The sequence below is a fragment of the Marmota flaviventris genome, chromosome 13 (assembly GCF_047511675.1).
Source record: "Marmota flaviventris isolate mMarFla1 chromosome 13, mMarFla1.hap1, whole genome shotgun sequence".
In the NCBI taxonomy this organism is placed as follows: domain Eukaryota; kingdom Metazoa; phylum Chordata; class Mammalia; order Rodentia; family Sciuridae; genus Marmota; species Marmota flaviventris.
This window is the reverse complement of record NC_092510.1, coordinates 97861153-97879149: the sequence shown is the minus strand read 5'-3', so window position 1 is coordinate 97879149 and position 17997 is coordinate 97861153.

Here is a 17997-nt window from a genome sequence, read left to right as displayed (position 1 = left end):
GACAAATTGATAAATGTCTAACAACCAGCTGCCAAGGGAAAAGATAAAACAAACAGTAACCCCCCCCCAATTTATAGCACTTGTTCATTTCAGTGATGCAAATGGCTTCACCATGGCAAATTTCAGCCAGTAACATCAATGTCACTGAGTTTCAAAAAAATTCTATGACTTGTGGGCAGGTCCTGCTCTGCCACATCACTTGGGCATATACCAAGGACCACAGACTGTGATAATTACATGCATTTTTCACTTAATCCTCAGAAAATACAAGATACATTTTAATGTTCACATTTCACAGATAAACGTTTTCCCCCCTTTTTTGTGGTGCTGGAAGGAACCCAGGGCCCCATGCATGTGGGGCAATCACTATCACTAAGCTATTTCTCTAGTCCCAAATGAACTTTGACACAAGTCGCAAAACCAAAATTTTAAACCAAGTTTACAGACTACAAAGCCTAAAACTGTTTGTCTACCTGCCTTCCTTTCTCTCTCCCTCTCTCTTTTTTCCAGTACTGAGGATTGAACCCAGAGGGACTCTTACCACTGAGCTACATCCTGCCCTTTTTATTGAGACAGGGTGTTCCCAAGTGCCCAGGCTGGCCTTGAACATGCAATCATACTACCTCAGCTTTCCAAGTCACTGGGATTACAGACATGCACCATCAGGCCTGGCCCTCAGTTTGTTTGTTTGTTTTAATATTTTTTTAAGTTGTAGATGGACATAATACCTTTATTTTTATGTGGTGCTGCAAGGTGAGTACTCTTACCACTGAGCCACAAACCCAGCCCCTCAGTTTTGTTTTGTTATTTGTTTTCTTTATAACTTCATCTTATTTATTTTTTTATATGATACTGAGGACTGAACCCAGTGCCTCACACATGCTAGGTAGGCAAGTGCTCTAGTACTGAGCTACAACCCCAGCCCCCCCTCAGTTTTTTTTTAATGTGACCTACAATAAGATGTACATTTGACATTATGACCTGGTACACACCTACACAAAAGGTGATATGACTCTTAATTTTTTTTTTTCTGGATGCAAGACTGCAAGTCTTACTCATGGGCCAGTTCTGAGCTGAAACTTGGTCTGGAAAACACTCCTGTTATTTTCATCTACAAAGCCTCTCTAGGGGTTAGTACCAGTGACCCACAGCATCTCCAAGCTCCTGATTCACCTGTTTCCCAAGCATCCTCAGGGGGCCCAGGGAACCTTGCAGTGCCTTCAGATTGGGAAATGGGCTTGGAGGCTCCTTTCCCACCCTCCCAATAGGGCCTGGAGCCATCCTCTTCCTGACCTTTCCCACAACACTTCTCAAACTGAATGCAAGGAGCACACTAGGAAGTAGAAGAGAAAGAGAAAGCAAAAGGGCAAAGAGTTTCAGTAAACAAGGGAGGAGCACGGCACAGCCAGAGATAACTCAGCACTCCCAGCACCAGGGTCTCTCCCCTTCTCCAACACCAGCAGCTCTGCATTCTCTCCTTGGCCTCTCACCTCACTCTCAGTATTCCTCCCTCCGCCTCCCTTCACAGCTCCTTTGAAGAGGAGTGGACAGCACAGCCAGTATGACTGGAACACAGAGATGCTGGCTGGGAAATCTTAGCTAGGATGGCCTTGAACGCCACCCCCCACATTTATGTGCTCTTTTTCTGATCTGTACAATAAGGATATCAACACAAGCCGCTGTCATAAGGACTGAGCAGGTGGAGGAGTGCTCTGCACAGTGCCTGGCAGGTCACCAGTGCACACTGAGTGATACAACCTCGGAGGGACTGTGGTTGCACCCTCCATCCCTCTGTTCTTGTTTTTAATCCCAGAAACGAATGGAAGAAAACCAGGAAAACTCACCCACATTTTTCTGCTCACAGTGGGAAGGAATTTCCTCCCATCTCAAGAGGATAGGTTGAGCACCAGCCGCGGTCTTAAATTATTTACTTAGGTATATGTCTCAGCAAGCATGAGAAGTAAGAACCGCTGAATCCATTTTCCCAAAAAGGGAGTAAGCACAGATTAGGTCACCCACCTAACAAGACAGGTTTCACACCCTGTCAGTACCACACCAGGGCATCAGCTGACAAGAGGCCTCTGCATCACCCATTTGAAAGGCCAGGGACTGAGACTCAATAAAGTCAATCAACAAGCCCATGGGAGTACTAAGATGAGGACTCCACATCCAGTGCTCCTTCCACCAGTAGAGTTAACCCTCAGCCAAATTGATGTCTGCTTTCCTGCCGTGGACCTGTCCAGACCCAACCACAGAAAGCCTGCTACATATCCATTCTTATGTAAGAAAAACTAAGCAGTAGAAGAGTCAACTCTGTGTTCAAGTTCTGTGTCTGAGAAATGCAACTCTCACCTCAGAGATAAACCAGCTAGTGAGTGGGGAGCGGGCATAAAACAACGTAATGATGCAGGGCCAGGATGGGGTGATTCTAGGTGCTGCCATGGCAAAGAGACTCCTGATGCAAAGAGGCTGAGACTGAGAGGACAATGCCTGCAAGAAGTGACTTTGGGTTTCCCAGAGCTGAGAGCTGGCCCCTCGTGGGGGGTTGCAAAGGTAAGAGAGTGATCCTGGCAGGGGGACCATAGACACCCAGGCCCAAAGGTGAGGAAATGGAGCCCCTGGAAGTGAGGAAAAGCTAAGGATGCTGGAGTGAGGCCTCCAGGTGGTGTCAGGAGCATAAACCTGGAGTGATGGGCAGGGACTTGGCGGGTAGTGCACCGGAAGTCTTAGTCCATACCTGAAGGGCAACTGGGAGTTAAGCCAGGAGTTGGTCACATGACTGGCCTTGCTAGGGCAGGATGGGAGAAGAGGAAGCTGGGAGCAAAAGAGGAGGGTGAGGCAGGAGGATTGAGAGTTCAAAGCCAGCCTCAGCAAAAGTGAGGCGCTAAGCAACTCAGTGAGACCCTGTCTCTAAAAAATATACAAAATAGGGCTTAAGATGTGGCTCAGTCGTCCAGAGTCCCCCTGAGTTCAATCCCCAGTACCAAAAATAAAAAGAGAAGGTGGCAGTAATTCAGGCGAGAGTTGTGGGCCAGCGTCAGCAGCAAGAAACAGAGGTGGACGGATTCAAAAAGGATGGAAGAGGTTTGACCACCAGTGCTGGGGAATCTGGCTGGGTGTGCAGTGGTGGAGGAGAGGCCTCAGCCTGGCTGGTGGTGGAGCCCTAGAGGAGGGAGTTGAGAAGCTGGAGAGACTAGTTCAGCATTTGTGCTGAGCTCAGGGCAGAGATGAGCTCCCTGGTGCTCCTGCGTCCCAGTTCTGTGCCTTCTGCTTCACATCAACCTAATCTACCCACCCCTTATTAAAACCCTTCAGGGGAGTTTGGGGTCACACCTCAAGGAGAATTGAAGAGGGGAAAAAATTCACAGTCAATTCTTGCAAATCCCTTAAATCTCAAATAAAATGTAGTTTAGAGACTTACCTCCCTTCGGCAAACCCAGAGAGGCCGATGAATTCCCCTGCTCAGGGGCGGCAGGCAGTTTGGGTTTTTTTGTTTGAGACTGGAGCGAAGATTGGCGTTTGGGGGCCATCCTATGAGGGAAGTCAAGGAGCAGACCCACAGGTCTCACAGCTCACCAGGGAGAAGTGCAGAGAACCGGTTGCCCCAGCTGCAGGGGCTTTAAACCAGCCCTGCAGCCGCCCCGCCTGTCATTTACATGACAGTGGGACATCAAGACCCCACGCCCCTTCCCCCCAACCTCCTCACCCTCCCTCCAATCAGGATAAACTTCTTTTAGTTGCACTCCTGCATTTCTCAGCGGGGCACTCCTGGCCTCGGAGGAGGGGGCCACTTCTTGTGAAGAGTGATCCCCAGGCTTTGTAATCTCCTCGGGTCTTCCTGGGAAACAGCAGCGTGTCCCTTGTCCATCCGTTCCCAAGTCCCCTCAGTAGGCAGTCCTGCCCCACTGAGAACACATCCTCCTCCTCTTATCCCTTTGGCCTCCAGATTTAAATACATGCTGTTGGCTCACCTCTGCCTGGAATGTTCTTCATTCACCTCACCCCCACTCCCTTTTCTGGCTGATTCCTTCCCAACTTCAAGGCTTCCCTTGAGGGATAGAAGAAAAACTGGATTCCCAATCAAGAATGTAACAGTAGGGGTGGGGGTGTAGCTCAGTGGTAGAGCACATGCGGGAGGCCCTGCCTGCAATCCCCAGTGCAAACAGGAGGTTGATTGGTACACTCTGAAGATCTGGGTGCCAGGTCTACCGAAGCTGAGTGTGTGCATATTCTATGACAGCAATTCTACTCCTGGTTGTGTTTCCAATGAAAATGTATACACGCGTGCACAAATATGTGTGGTAAATGTGTACAAGAGTGATTCATAATGGCCCAAACCTGGAAACTATGTAAATATCTGTCACCAGTAGAATGCATCATAGGACAGTCACCGCAAAGGAACATTATAAAGCAGTGAGAATAAATGAACTATGGTTTATGAAGAAAGATGTGAACGAAACCGACAACATTGTTTTGTCCTCGTATTGAAATCAAGGGTGCTTTACCATTGAGCTGCAAAACCCCCCTTTTTTTTTTTTAAGACAGGGTCTTGCTAAATTGCTAAATTGCCTTGAATTTGCAATCCTCCCACCTCATCTTCCCTAGTTCCTTGGACTATAGGCATGAGGCTCTACCTTGCCCAGCCAAGCAATGTCGAGTGAAGGACATGAGAAACAAAGCAACAAACATTTATTTCAAAGTAAAAAAGGGCTGGGCATGTAGCTCAGTGGTAGAGCATCTCTGGGTTCAATCCTCATACTGCAAAGAGAAAAAAGTCCAGAGTGAGGGTAGCCTTGCCTTGGGAGAGTGGGGAAAGCATGTCATTGAAAGGGGACAGACAGGGCTGGGGATGTGGCTGAAGCGGTAACGAGCTCACCTGGCATGCGCGGGGCACTGGGTTCAATCCTCAGCACCACATAAAATAAAATAAAGATGTTGTGTCTGCCGAAAAAAACCCTGAAAAATAAATATTTAAAAAATTCTCTCTCTCTCTCTCTCTCTCTCTCTCTCTCTCTCTCTCTCTCTCAAAAAAAAAAGAAAGAAAGAAAGAAAGAAAGGGGACAGACAGTGGGGGCTGGGGATATAGCTCAGAGTGCTTGGCTTGCATACACCAGCAGGGTCTCAGTGAGACCCTGTCTAAATAAAATACAAAATAGGGCTAGGGATGTTGCTCAGTGGTTGCATGCCCCTGAGTTCAATCCCCATTATCCCCCCCAATAAAAGGGGGGTATTAGGGTGGCTCAGGACTGTAATCACAGCAATTTGGGAGGCTCAAGCAGGGGGATCACTAGTTTGAGGCCAGCCTCAACAACTTAAGCACTAAGCAACTTAGCAAGACCATATCCCAAAATAAAAAGGCCTGGGGATGTGGTTCAATGGTAAAGCACCTCTGGATTCATTCCCCAGTACCAAAAAGATATATATTTTTAAAACTTTGGGGGATAGGACATTAGGATTAGGTACCTCTGGGGGTCCTGGTAGTTTCTGAATCAAAGGCTTGCTATACCAGTATATCTACTAAATTCATTTGTGGTGCTAGGGATGAAACCCAGAGGCTTTGTGCATGCTAGGCAAGTGCTCTACCACTGAGCTATACACCACAGCCCTGTGTTTGAGATGTGAACCCTGTGTTCACCAGATCTTTGATTTTGTCAATGAGATACCAGAGGTGGGCTGGGGATGTGGCTCAAGAAGTAGCGCGCTCGCCTGGGATGCGTGCGGCCCGGGTTCGATCAATCCTCAGCACCACATACCAACAAAGATGTTGTGTCCACCGAAAAAACTAAAAAAAAAGTAAATATTAAAAATTAAAAATTCTCTCTCTCTCTCTTTAAAAAAAAAAAAAGAGATACCAGAGGTGCACACTTCTATTCATTTTTTTTTGCGGGGAGCGCGGGTACCAGGGATTGAACTCAGGAGCACTCACCCACTAAGCCTCATCCCCAGCACTATTTTGTATTTTATTTAGAGACAGGGTCTCACTGAGTTGCTCCATCCCCAGTACCAATAAATAAATAAATAAATAAAATGAATTTTGAATATCAAACAAAATGTGTCATCAGGCCACTTTCAGCCCATGAGCCATGACTTTGCAACCTCTGAGATAGTATGATAATTTCTCTCTTTTTTTTCCCCTTCTTTGTGTTGTACACCATTCATTATGATTTTCACAAAATAAGCCTTAGACAAAAGTTCACAATGTCAATGCCAATGGAAATCTGAGCTCTCTCTAGTGGAAGAAAGCAGAAGACCCTCTCCTGCCACCCTTCCCTATTTATGAGCTTCCAAGGGACTCTGTGCTCCTAACACTTTTTTTTTTTTTTCTCCCAATCCCCCTGCCTAAGCCTTCTGAGCTGCTGCAATTACAGGCCTGTGCCACCATGCCCAGCTGCTCCTAACACATTTATAGTCACAGGTCTCTTGACTTTACAGCTGGGTAGGCTAAGGCATGGGAGATGTGATAGGCCAGGAGGGGAATAACTAATAAGAACACAGATTCTGGAGCCACCATATGGCAGGGATGTGCTTCCTAACAAGTGTAACCCTTGGTGTTTGCATCTGTAAAATGGATAGTGATACCTTACCTTGTTTCAGGTAAGATTACCTGGAGGATTTTCAATGTGAGGTCAAGGATTATCTGTTTCCTCTTTCCCCCTAGAAATCATCTATAAGCAGTGTGGGAAACAAAGTGACAAATCTTGTGGATGGAACTGGGAGTCAGCTAACAAAAGAGGTGGCCAGGGACTGGGGTGTAGCTCTGTGGTAGAGCACTTGCCTACCATGTACAAGGCCCTGGGTTCAACCAGCAGCATTGCCCCAAAAATAAAGAATGGGTGACCAGATGACCAAAGCAGGAATAGGATGTGTGCAAGAATTGATGACAGATCCCTAGCCACAGATTTCAGGGAGTATCATCAAAGACTACTTCTAGAAGGTGAAGGACACCAAACCCCTTGCTTACAGCAGCCAGAACAGAGTATACTAACAGTTCCTATAAAGAAGGGTTGCTCATGAGGAGTAGCTCAAAGGAGCTGTATAAGATAAATGCAAATGACAACTACACTGATATTCCACCTTTTATCTCCCCCTGGTACTCAGGTGCACTTTACCACTGAGCTACATCCCTAATTCTTTTTTAAAAAATTAAATTTTTTAGGGGCTAGGGATGTGGCTCAAGCGGTAGCACGCTCACCTGGCATGCGTGCAGCCCGGGTTTGATCCTCAGCACCACATACAAAGAAAGTTGTTGTTTCCGCCGAAAAAAATAAAAAATAAATAATAAAAAAAACTAAAAAAATTAAATTAAATTTTTTAAATTAATTTTTTTAGTTGTAATTGGACACAATACCTTTATTTTATTTATTTTTATGTGGTACTGAGGCTCAAACCCAGGTCCTTGCCGATGCTGGGCATTGAACGCCTATTCTCTCACTGAGCTTTACCCCAGCCCAATTCCACATTCTTTTCTTCCTTTCTTCCTCCTTCCTTCCCTCCTTCCTTCCTTCCTTCCTTCCTTCCTTTCTTTCTTTCCACCAGCTTCATTAAATATCCAGAAGCCTGAAAGCATCCTGCCTGGGAGAGGGCAGGAGCTGAGTCTCATCTTTACTAGGGGCAATTTAAACGGAGACACCCTCCTTGGGAGGGCAACATAGACATCAGGTCATCTATCAAAAGTGCAAAAACCCATAGCTTTGACCCAGAAATTCCCCTTCTAGCAATTCAACCAACATATTCACTGCACAGCTATGAGGTGTCACCTGAACAAGGCAATTCATGGCAACATGGTCCAGAAAAGCAAGATTGGAAACAACCACCAGGCATGGTGGCACACACCTATAATCTTGGGAGGCTGAGGCAGGAGGATGACAAATTCAAGGCTAGCCTCAGCAACTTAGCAAGACCCAGTCTCAAAATAAAATGTGGATATAGTTCAGTGATATAGTCCCCTTGGGTTTAATTCCAGTACTGGGGGAAAAAAAGCATGTTCACTGATATGGTTGATGCCTTAACGCAGACCTTGAAGGACTCCCAAGTTGCTGTCCTGAGGGGGAAGCTGGGTGGTGAAAGAACAGATACAGAAGGGAGCAAGAGTGGTTCACTTTTTTTAAAAAAGTTTTTTTAGTTGTTGATGGACCTTTATTTTATTTGTATGCAGTGCTGAGAATCGAACCCAGTGCCTTACACATGGTAGGCAAGTGCTCTACCACTGAGCTATAATCCCAACCCGCACATCACTCTTTATACTGTTGTACAATTTGATTTTTTGAGCCTTATGAACGTATTACATTAGAAACAAAACAGGCTGGGGCTGGGTGCAGTGGTGCATGCCTGTAATCCCAGCGACTCTAGAGGCTGAGGTAGGAGGATCATGAGTTCAAAGCCAGCCTCAGCAATGGTGAGACACTAAGCAACTCAGTGAGACCCTGTCTCTAAATAAAATTCAAAATAGGACTGAGATGTGGCTCAGTGGTCCAGTGCCCCTGAGTTCAATCCCTGGTACCCAACCCCCCACCACAGAAAAAAAAACAGGCTGGGGATGTAGTCCAGTGGTAGAGCACTTGCCTAGCATGCTCAAGGCCATAGGTTCCCTCCCCAACATTGTGAAAACAACAGCAAAAAGTAAAAATAAATAAGATGAGGGTTTGGGAATAGAGTACTTACCTAGCATGCATGAGGCCTTGGGTTCCATGCAGTACTGCAAGAAAAGAAAAACGAAAATTTATCTGAGCTCTGGTGCTTAGAATCACTTAATCACCTCAGAGAGCACCCACCCAGCACATCAGCTTAAATTCAAGCAGGCAAGACCCATCTTTCCGTTCCTGTCCAGCTTTCAAAATTTTAGCTTCCTGGATCCCCAGGGGTGTAACTAGGCAAACTCCACTTCAGAAAGACTGCAGGGGAGCTGGGGGCAAAGCAAATGGCCTTCCTTCCCCCCAACCGAAAGTCGGTGGGCTCTAAGAGGGCCAGATGTTCCATAACCCTGAGGCCAGCCTCCGCCTGGAAACCAGAAGTTTCCAAAACAGTATTGTCTGGTTATCTGTTTGCATGCACAGTAGAAGGTGCAGATAGCTACCATTTATTGAGCATAGCTCTTACAAAGCATTATCCTTTACAACCCTCTCATCGACCTTTCCAGGGTAGTATTAGGTCCTTACTTTACATGTGGGAGAATTCACCAAAGCAGCAATGCTCAAAGAGGCAACCTACTCTAATATTAAAAGACTAAGTCTAGAAGATTCTGGGTTCAGGCTGGGGTTATGGCTCTGTGGTAGAGTGCTTGCCTAGCAAGTATGAGGCACTGGGTTTGATCCTCAGCACCACAGAAAATTAAATAAAATAAAGATATTTTAAAAGAGTCTGGATTCGAACTCATGCCTCTCTGACTCCCCGGTACCAACTTAGCCTTAATGTCATAGCAAACAGGTTGCTCATAGAGGTTGGCAGTTAAGCAAGCCTGAGCCTGCCAAGATTTATCTCTGAGACCCTGTTGAACTTCTGGAGATTCCTCTGTAACAGGGCCATACAACGGTCTGGGCTCTGGTAATTTCCTGGTAAAGTTCCCTCCATCAAAAAAGAGCTTCCTCTTTTGAGGCTCCCACACTGCTCTGACTCCTCAGTGTTCAGTGCTGTCATAATGACTTTTTATTTTGTGGGTAGGATACCAGAGATGCTTTACCAGTATCCCCCCAGTCCTTTTTATTTTTTTATTTTGAGACAGGGTCTTGCTAAGTTGATTAGGGCCTCATTAAGCCACTGAGTCTGGCCTCAAACTTGTAGTCTTCCTCCCTCAGCCTCCTGAGTTGCTGGGATAACAGGGGTGTGCCATCATGCCTGGCTATAACAGTATTTTTGTTAAAATTTAAGCTGGGCACAGTTTAGTTCCAGGTGCCTGTAGTCTCAGCTACTCAGGAGGCTGAGATGGGAGGATTGCTTGAGCTCAGGAGTTTAAGTTTAGCCTGGGAAATGTAGCAAAAGTCAATTTAAGGGGCTGGGGTCGTGGCTCAGTGGTAGAGCACTTACCTAGCAGTGTGAGACACTGGGTTCAATCTTCAGCACCACATAAAAAATAAAGAAATAAAGGTATCATGTTCATCTACAACTAAAAAATATTTTTAAAAACTCTTCAATTTAAAAGAATATAGAGGGGCTGGGGATGTGGCTCAAGTGGTAGCGCGCTCGCCTGGCATGTGTGAGGCTCGGGTTCGATCCTCAGCACCACATTCAAACAGAGATGTTGTGTCCGCCAAAAACTAAAAAATAAATATTAAAAATTCTCTCTCTCTCTCTTAAAAAAATAAATAAAAGAATATAGATATGTGTATTTCATTTTTTTTTAGAAAATTAAAATAATGCAAACAAATCACTATAGGCATCCCACCACCCAGAGGTAGCAACTACTAATATAACCTACCTATATAACCTGCATACTTTTTATGAATATCCCTTATCTGCAATGCTTGCTCATGCAAAAGAAGTGTTAAGGAGTTGGGATATTTTTCAGATTTTTAAATATTTGCTTATGTATACATAAGGAAATATCTTGAGCATGGGACCCAAGACAACACAAAATCCAATTATATTTCTTACATCCTTTTTTTCCCCTAGTTTTTGTTTGTTTGTTGTAGTTGTAGATGGACAGCATGCCTTTATTTTATTTTCATGTGGTGCTGAGTATTGAACCCAGTGCCTCACATGTGCTAGGCAAACACTCAACTACAGCCCAAGCCCCGTGTTTCATACCTTCTTGGTATACATAGCCTGGAAGTAAATTTACACAAAATGTTTAGTGTATCTGTATGGGATTTTGGGGGGTTCTTTTTGGTGATGGGGATTAAACCCAGGACCTAGCACATGCTCCTCACTTTAACTGCAACCTATCACAACCTAACCCATTTTCACAGGTATGGAATTTTCTACTTGTGCTGTTATGCTGGTTCTCAAAAAACTCCAAATTTGCGATCTGGGGTTGTGGTTCAGCCATAGAGTACTTGCCTCGCGGGTGTGAGGCACCAGGTTCAATCCTTAGCACCACGTAAAAATAAATAAACAAAATAAAGGTATGTGTTCATCTACAACTATAAAAAATATATTTTAAAAAAAGAAAAAATCCAAATTTTGAAACATTTCAAATTTCAGAGTTTTGGATTAGGGATGCTGAACCTGTATAGCCTATATCCATGTAAATTTTCATTTATTTATTTATTTTTCCTCAAGAGACAGGATCTTGCAATGTTGCCAGGGTAGCCTCAGACTTCTGGGATCATGCAAACCTCCTGTCTCAGCTTCCTGAATTGTTGAGACTACAAACAAGTGGCACTGCAACTGGCTCATGTACATTTGTGTGTGTGTGTGTTGGTGTGTGTGTGTGCCTGTGCACCCATGGTGCTGGGCATGAAACCCAGCGCCTTTGTCATGTTAACCAAGTGCTCTACCACAGAACTATATTTCCAGACCCTAATGGACATTTTTAAAAATGAAGATTATAAAAGCTGGGGGTGTAGCTTAGTGGTAGAGCTTGTCCACCAATGAAGCCCTGCGTTCAATACCTAGCACTGTAAAAAAAAAAAAAGAAAAATGGCTGTGTGTGGTGGCATGCGCCTGTAATCCAAGTGACTCTGGAGGCTGAGGCAGAAGGATCACAAGTTTGAGGCCAGCATCAGCAATTTAGCAAGACCCTGTCTCAAAATAAAAAGCAAATGGATTGGGGGATATAGCTCAGTGGCAAAGTTTCCCTGGGTTAAATCCTCAGTTTAAATAAATAATAAATAAATAAGGGATTATAGTATAAAACTCTTTGTTAGTATAATATTTCCCACTAACATTTTTATTTTATTTTTGAAGTGCTGGGGATTGAATCCAGGGCTTTGTGTATGCAAGGCAAGCACTCTACCAACTGAGCTATATCCCCAGCGCCCCTACTGACATTTTTTTTTTAATATTTACTTTTTAGTTGTAGTCAGACACAATATCTTTATTTTATTTATGTGGTGCTGACGATTGAACCCAGGGCCTCACACGTGGTAGGCAAGCACTCTACCTCTGAGCCACAACCCAGCATCCCCACTAACATTTTTTAACTACTTTTTTTTTTCTTGGTAGTAGGAATGGAACCCAGGAGTGCTCTGCCACTGAACTATATCCCCAGCTGTTTTTATTATTGAAAAAAATTTTAAAATTTGTTCTAATTAATTATACATGACAGTAGAAATTTTTGCAGTTTAATAATCATACATAAATGGAGTTTAATTTTTCATTTTTCTGATTGTACATGTTTGTATAAGCACATCAGTAGTGCAGTTGTATATGTACATAAGGTAATAATGTCTGTTTCATTCTACTATCTTTCCTATCCCCACCCTACTTCCCCTCAATCAAATTTAAATTATCTCTATTCTTCTCTAATGCTCCCCACCCTTTATTTTAAATTTTGAGACAGGTTCTTGCTAAATTGCCCAGGCTGGCCTTGAACTTGTGATCCTGCTGCTTCAGCTATCTGAGTTGCTGGGATTATACCATTGGACCCAGCTGTCTTCAACAAATTTTTACAATGTTATATATAAATGACATTTTTCATTGCTGCGTTATCTTTTTGTTAGGTAAATGTGCTATTATTTATTTTACTAAGCCTCAACAGTGACCATTTAAAATGTCCTTACTGTCAGGCTCAGTGGCACACACCTATAATCCCAGCAGCTCCAGAGGCTGAGGCAGGAGGATAACTAGTTCAAAGCCAGCCTTGGCTGGGGCGAGGCACTAATCAACTCAGTGAGACCCTGTCTCTAAATAAAATACAAAATAGGGCTGAGGATGTGGTTGAGTGCCCTGGAGTTCAATCCCTGGCACCTCCCCCACCCAAAAAAAAAATATATATATATAAAGGGCTAGGGATGTAAGGTATGGCTCAGTGGTTAAACAAGCACCCCTGGGTTCAATCCCTGGTACAAATAAAAAAAAACTTTACTAGATATAAATAAAATTCTAAAAGACTTGAGGAAATGGTGCAAATAAATCTATGGGCAGACATCAAGTTCAGTGCAGGTCATTAAGAGTGAATTGATGGAACAGGATTTCTTACTGGGGTGATGAACATGTTTTAAAACTGATTGTGGTGATGGTCGTGTTATTCTGTGAGTATACTGAAAATCCTAGAACTGCACACTTTCAATGGATGAACTGCACAGTACATGAAGTATGTCTCAATAAAGCTGTTAGAGTTAAAAAGAAAAAAAAAAAAGAATGAATTGGAATTCCAAGTAGTGTGGATATACATTGTTAGACATAGGTTTTAGTTTATAGAGAGTATTTGTGAGGAGTTTTTCTCTTTAAAAGATGTGATTCCAAAGGTGGGCATAGTGGTGCATGTCTATAAACCTGTAATGGGGGTGTGAGTGTGTGGGGGTGCTGAGGCTGAGGCAGGAGGATCAAGTGTTGAAAGCCAGCCTCAGCAATTTAGCAAGTCCCGAAGTAACTCAGCTAAATAAAATACAAAAAAGGGGCTGAGGATGTGGCTCAGTGGTTAAACACCCCTGGAATCATTCCCTAGTAATAACAACAACAACAAAAAAGGTGTTATTCCATAAGTGTACAAATATTATGTGTCAATTAAAAAATACAATAAAATAAATATGGGGGCTGGGATGTAGCTCAGTGGCAAAGCGTCTGCCTTGCATTCGCAAAGCCCTGGGTTCGACCCCCAGTTCCAAAAAAAAAGACAAAAATAAATAAATAAATAAATATGGGCCAGGATTATAGCTCAGTGGTAGATCAGTTGCCTCATGCATGACACCCCAGTTCCAACCAAGTACCAAAATTTATAAATAAAATTAAAGCGGGGGTGGGGGGGGTGGAGGGGGTCTTAAACTTCAGAGCATAAAAGATATCACCAGGGAAGTCCCAGAGCTCACCTTCGAGGTAATGAACTTGTAGGACTGCCTGAGCTGAGGGAATCTATGTTGCTCACAACTCATTCTCCACTCTGCAGCTTGAGGTCTTTTGAAAATACAGTCAGGGCTCAGGGTGTAGTTCAGTGGTACAGCAAGTGCTTAGTGTGTTCAAGGTTCTGGGTTTGTTCCTGAGCATAGAGATAGTCATCACTAGATATCAGCTAAACCAATTAAAATAATGATAAAAGGCATGGTATTATTTTCTGTACATAATATAATTGCATGGGCTATACTTTTTGGGTGGGATATTGGGGATTGAATTCAGGGGCACTTTATCAGTCAGCTACAACCCCAGCTCCCTCACCCTTTTAAATTTTGAGACTGGCTTTTGCTGATACTGGGGGGCCCAGACTTCGAAACTTCTTGACTCATCCTCCCAAGTTGCTGGGATTTAAGTGAGTGCCACAGAGCCCAGCTGTTCTACATTTTATAGGACTAGCAGTACAGTTGGTTTCTTTTTCTTTTCTTTTTAAAAGAGAGAGAGAGGGAGAGAGAGAGAATTTTTTAATATTTATTTTTTAGTTTTCGGCGGACACAACATCTTTCTTTGTATGTGGTGCTGAGGATCAAACCCGGGCCACATGCATGCCAGACATCCCCAGCCCCCTACAGTTGGTTTCTTTACACCAGAATTACCACCAACAGTGTGTAAGTTGCACTAAGATGTTAAAATGGAAGGTGGCTGAGTTGGGAGGGTCGCCTGAGCTCAGGGATTCTAGATGAGCCTGGGTCACATAGCAAGACTCTGTCTCACAAAATATAATAGATAAATAAATATGTTAAAACAGCTCTGATGTCACCAGCCCATAAATTTTCAGCTCTGTTATAATCCCACGGGACCACTATCATATGTGCAGTTTATTTTTTATTTTACACAAGGTCTCACTAAGTTGCTTAGGACATTGAGTTTGTTACACTTCTGCCTCAGTCTCCTGAGCTGCTGGGATTACAGGTGTGCGCCACTGTGCCCAGTGGATTTCTCTTTTTGCAGATCTCAACCCAGAAGCTCTCTCCTGATCTCCCAACTGAAAGAGGGGCTCTTACCTACAGCCTGTGCCCTGTACTGATCTCTCTCTCTCTCTCTCTCTCTCTCTCTCTCTCTGGTACTGAGAATTGAACCTCAGGAGTGCTCTGCTACTGAGCTACATCACCTCTGTTTTTTTTTTTTTTTCTTTTGTGTGTGTGTGTATGTGTGTGTGATAGGGCCTTGCTAAGTTGCAGAGACTGACCTTGAACGTATGCCTCTTGCTCAGTCTTCTGAGTAGCTGGAACTGCATGCATGTGCCATGTGCTACTATATCTGGCTACAAACTTTTTTTTTCCCCCCTGTGGTGCTGGGGGTTGAACCCAGGGATAAGTACAGGGGATTGAATCCAAGGGCCTTGTGCATGTGAGGCAAGCACTCTACCAACTGAGCCATATCCCCATCCCTCCAAACTATCTTATTGTAGGTCACCCTTAAGTTCTTGAAGGGCAGAGGCAGTCACAGCCCCTGATACATTGGAGGCAACTTGGAGGAAGACTGACTAAATTTATTTGGATGGCCAATCATGTAGGTGTATGTGTATTTATTATGTATGTATGTGTATGTACATACAGTTGTACCCTCAGCATTCATAGGGGATTAGTTCCAAGACCTCTGGAGACTCAAAAATCAGTAGACACTCATGTCCCTTGGATAAAATAGCATAGCAGGGTGCAATGGAGTACTCCTCTAATCCTAGCTACTCAAGTAGCTCAGTGATAGAGGGCTTGCTTAGTGTGTGTAAGGCCTGGGTTAAATTCCCAGCACCCCAAGAAAAGAAGAAAAAGGCCAGGCATGTTGGCCCCAGAGGCTCTAGAGGCTGGGACAGAAGGATTGCCAAGTTCAAAGTCAGCTTCAGCAAAAAGTGAGGTGCTAAGCAACTCAGTGAGACCCTGTGTCTAAATAAAATACAAAATAGGGCTGGGGATGTGGCTCAGTAGTCAAATGCCTCTGAGCGGCCTGGCACAGAAGAGAGAACACCAGGCTTCAATCCCTGGTACAAAAAAAAAAAAGAAAAAGAAAAAAGAAAAAGAGGATACTCCTATATGCAGATTCTATTTAACAAACTTTTAATCTTTGGCAAATATTTTGCCACATTTCATCATCCATACACTAACCCTTTCAATGGCCATCTGAGATTCTGTATATGTCAGTGATAATCAAATGCCTACCATTCAAATAATTCACACATATTTAATAAATATCTGTTGTACGCCAGTAGTCTGCTTGGACATTTATGCTGTCTGAAGTACTTTATTTCTTTTTTGGCAGTGTTAGGAATTGAACAAAGGGCTAGGGCATGCTAGGCAAGGGCTCTACCACTCAGCTATACCTCCCATCCTGCATGCAGTATTTTACTATCATAAACATAATACCATCATAAATGATAGTATTGTTGTTGAGTGTCCTTGGGGCTCAACATCTGCATCCGCAATTGTTTTTTTTTTTTTTTCTCCAGTACAGGGGATTGAACCCAAGGGCGCTCTACCACTGAGCCCTTTATGTTATATTTTGAGACAGGGTATTGAAAGGTCTTGAACTTGCCATCCTTCTGCCTCAGCCTCCTAAGCAGCTGGGGTTGTAAATATGTGGTATTATGCCTGGCACAAATGTGCAATTGTTGACTCCGGAAAATTTGCAGAAGTGGGATTTCTTTTCTTCTTCTTTTTCTTTTCTTTTCTTTCTTTCTCTTTTCTTTTTTCTTTTGGTACTGGGGATTGAACTCAGGGGCACTCGACCACAGAGCTGCATCCCCAGCCCTATTTTGTATTTTTATTAGAGACAGGGTCTCACTGAGTTGCTTTAGTGCCTTGTTTTTTGCTGAGGCTGGCTTTGAACTTGTGATTTTCCTGCCTCAGCCTCCCCTGCCACTGGGATTACAGGTGTTCACCAAGGACTCCTGCTAAGAAGTGGGATGTCTTAATTGAAGAGGACACTAAATCATTCTCAAATCAGATTTTATCAGTTTACCCTCACACTTGCTGTCTTTTTTCTTTTTCTTTTTTTTGAGCCCTGCTCTCTCCTTCACTATTTATTCAGAATCACTGTACAAAAGCACCCTTTCTTGAGGCTGTGACTCTCATCATCTTAACACAGTGACCCCAGGTGCTTTCTGTGACCCTGGCAGAAAAAAAGCAGGAATGCTGAGGGACGGTCCTGAGACTGAGGGGATGGGGCCCAAAGGCATTCCATTAATTGTTTTCCTTGATGATTTAATGGTTCTTTTTTTCTTTGTTTTTTTTTGCAGTGTTAAATTGTAGAAAAAAACACTGAAAATTGAAAAGCAAATGTGTTCATGAAGCCAGAATTAGACAGGCAGTCAGTACAGATAGATAACTTAAGTCCGGCAAGATCAAGAAGACCAATTTTGAGTGATTCCAACCAGTTGGAGACTGTCCTATAAGAGAAGAAATTTTAACTCTCTCAGAATGCTTCTTTTACCCTTGTCAAGAACCTCACCCCTTCATCTGTAACCAAGATAACTTGTCCCAAGAATTGCCCCTCTTTACAGGAAGCTTTAAGGTTGTTCATTTGTCTTGGCTCTCTGTCCTGCCCTTTCCCCTGCAGCCCACCTGTTCCCTACCTTTGGGCCACCACACCAAGAATTTCTTGGCCTAGTTCTGGGTCTAGTCAAGGATTCAGAAAGTAGAAAAATAAGAAGAAAGGCAGGAGGACAAAGGAAGCCTAGAACACAATAAAGGGCAGAAATCCTCACTTCATCGGATAACAGTGTTACCGCTGTGTACTGGTGAGGAGTCCTTGCTTCCCCAATGTTGAAGTATAACACCAGAGAAGCACACCCAGGCAAGGTCAGTGTGGAAAGCACAAGTTTATTAAAGGACAGCAGAAAACACTTCTCCCGGAGGAAGAAGGGGGCCCAAGAGATGGAATCCACACTTGCTGTCTTTAACTTCCAAATGAAGTCCCATTACTTTCTCTACTTTCATTCTTTGACCTGGCTTTTGTCTGTTACTACTCTACTGAAATTTAATATCTACCAGATATCACCTAAAATGCCAATTTCAGAGA